Genomic DNA, 3,598 nt, shown 5'->3' on the forward strand with positions numbered 1-3,598 from the left:
CCACCACGTGTTCGACCTAATTCTTGAACCACATTTGGTCCTTGAGGGACGACTTAGGAGTCATTCTCCTAGTATACTGCACTTTAATTGCATATTAATTTGATTCATGAACGACCTCGATCAAAGAGTTATTGTCTAAGGACTTGTAACCAATATTTTGATTGTAAATTTTGAAGAGAATTAAATCACTTTTTACGTTTAACTTTGAGAAGCTAAACAGTAGCTAGACAAGTGTGTCAGTTGAAACCAAGAGTGGGTGAAACTTTGACGTTTAACTTGGTGGAGTTAAACAGTAGGCAGACAAGTGTGTCTAATGGAAACTAGGAGTAGGTGAAACTCAACTAGACAAGTGTATCTAGAGGATACTGGGAGTGTCTAGGGATACCAATAGTGGGTGAAACTTAGTCAAGGTTACAGTAACAATGGCTACTAAGTTTACAACGACAACCAAGAGTGGGTTAAACTCAACTAGACAATGTATCTACAGGATATTGGAAGTGTCTAAGGATACCAAGAATGGTGAAGAATATTTCACAACCAAGAGTGGGTGAAACTTAATCATGGTCACAATAATAGTGGTTACTAGCTTGACAACGAGAATCAGGAATTGGTTAAATTCAACTAGACAATGTATCTAGAGGATACTGGGAGTGTCTAGGGATACCAGGAGTAGTAAAGAATACTGCACAACTAGGAGTAGGTGAAACTCAGTCATAGTCACAGTAACGGTGGTTACTGGGTTGACAACGAAAACCAACAATGAGTTAAACTCAACTAGATAGTGTATTTGAAGGATACCATAATCGTCTAATGATTGTTGATGTAGCTAAAATTAAAGTTTGAATTGTAATTTTGAAAAAGAAAGAAAGGGATAAAGTGTAAATAGAGGAAATTTCTGGGTTTTCCTACAACTTTGGAAAATTAAGAAGGGCATAAATGAAATTTAGGAGACAATTCAATTGATATTTTAAAAATAATTAATTAAATCTAGAAATATCAACAAAAAAGATCTTTTAAATATTTTTATAATTATTTTAATCTTTTAATTATTTGGAATATATAAGATAAAAGATCTTATCAACAGAATATTCAGAGTTCAAGTCCAATCAAACCCTATATAAAGAGACCCAAAAGAGACAAAAATAAGTACTCATTCATTCTTTCAGACTCCTCTACTGGAAGCAATCATCCACTACTCCTCTCACTTTTATTTTACCATATATTGTACTTCATTCATAAAGGGCTAAGCTTCTAGGGCTATTCCACTGTAATTTCATTATGGATTCTGAGGTTAAGTTGAATCAATGTATTTGTTTCTTTTGATTATTGATTTGAGTTATTCTTCTTCTATGTCTTTCATCTTTCAATCAGATTAGAAGTAATGATTTTTGCATCATAAGGTGCTTGAATTTACATGCATATTAATCATATGAGTTCAAGGGTTTCTAGGTTTGATTGAGAATTTACTTTGATTAAATTTAGGAACTTTCATATGATTAAACGTGTTTTTGCTACTAATTGAGAATGTACTTTGATTAATAGTAAGAATTTCAACTTATTTAATTGAGAATCTACTTTGATTAATTACCTTTTAATTTGGTTAGGAGATTTAAGAATAGATAAGATTAAACACAATAGGATTCGATTAAGAATATACTTTGGTTGAATTCATTGTGAATAATCTAGAAAGGTCTTTCATTTGATTGAGAATTTACTTTGGTTAATTGTATGATTGCCCTCAAATTAATTAAGAATGTATTTTAATTAATTCGAAACCCAAACAATAATCAATTGAACAATAATCTATGGATAATCGATGATCAATTTATCTTGGAAAAGCAGTGGAATTAGCCTATTTCATTATAATTTCTTCAAAGTTTCTCATTTGTTCTTTAATTAAACTCACAACATTCTTCAACATCAAATTCATTAGGATAGGTTTTCACTCTTATTTTTAAGCATTGCATAGCATTTACTAACCTTTTAAGAGTCTACATAAGAGTCAAGTATTGAAAAACAATTCTGTATTCGTTGGGAAACGACTCATGGTTACTTTAACCCTATCTATTTTCTTGACAACTAACTTGGCAATGTTAAAGTTGTCTTGTAAAGTAGTATTAATTTGATAGCTTCAACGACAACGTATTAGCTGCCTAGTGGAGTTTCACCCACTTGTGGTTGTGCAATATTCTTCACCACTTATGGGCACGACTTCTTATGAGGTGAACATTTCGTGAATGTCTTCTCTGTCTTTAATGCCCACTTCTAATATACTTTGAATAGAGCAAGTGGATGCATGTAATAGGTCATCTGCATAGAATAGAGTAGATTCTGCATGTAATAGATATGTCTTATCTTTTATCATTTTAGTTATTCTTGAATGTTGAACATTTAATGACATTTAATGCTTGTCAGAACAACAAAGTATTTTTTATATTTTCTATCGTTGAGGTAGCGTTTATCAATTAGTTTTTCTTATAAGATACCAAGCGTTGAGTGAGAAATTCATCGTTTGACGAAGTAAAGGGTGTAGCTCGTGGTATCATTTATTCTGTTGTAAACGTTTTTTGTGATATTGCATTTTTAGAGCAAGAGCGTTTAGCAGGTTCTGTCTTTTTTAGGTTTAGGAAATATTGATTGGACACTTGAGAGTTTTGCAAAAAACATTGTCTTGATATTTCAACGTCCTTATCTTTATGAGAATTTAACTGTTTATCATTTTGGTACAATATTGCTTACGTGTTTAGCACAATTCTCATAGACGTTTTGACTTGTGACTCGTTTAGCCTCTGGATGTTTTAACTTAACTGCTTTGTGTTTCCTAAGTGTTTTTCTAAGGCTTTCCTATGTTGCTCGTCAAGTAGGGATTTTAATCCTAACAATTATGTTTCTACCTATCCTATTCTTCTAGCATTTTCATATTATTATGTCGTTTAACGTTATTTGATTAAACTTCAAAACATGAGAGCCTTTAAACATATAAGTCCTATTGACGATTTTGTCTTAATAACTAGGAGTGGTGAATAATATTACGCAACCAAGAGTGGGTGATACTTGGTACTAATCACAGTAATGAAATTTACTGAGGTTGACTAGTTTAACCAGGAATGGTAAGAATACTCACATGTACTTCATTTAAAATCTAGTGAAACCCTTTAAGTTATCTTAGAGGATAACTAGATGTAGCTTAGTTGAGTGAACCAGTACAAAATGTCTGAGTTATGTTTTAGATTTACAAGTGTTTATCTTATGTTGTAAGCAATACCTTGACATGCACACTTATTAACACACACCTCCTTCTTTAAGAGTCACCTCTCCTAAACGCTATGGAGACAGAATAAATATTAAGATCATAAACACACCTATCAGGACAATGTTTATAGCATAATAACCAAGTTGATCATGGTGATCATCTAATCTCCATCCACCTTGGTCAAACATCAGTTTCAGAAAGGATTTATGGGAACATTATTCAAACCCCCCTTCTAGTGTTTCTTGACACTTCAGATTGAATGTTTTAAAACGAAGCCATGATCATCCTAAAAGAAGAGGATAAGAGTCCATTGGAGCGATATCACATAAGACTTCTTACACACAC

Source organism: Vigna umbellata, chromosome 1, assembly GCF_029865625.1.
Source record: "Vigna umbellata cultivar VRB3 chromosome 1, Vumbellata_1.0, whole genome shotgun sequence".
NCBI lineage: Eukaryota > Viridiplantae > Streptophyta > Magnoliopsida > Fabales > Fabaceae > Vigna > Vigna umbellata.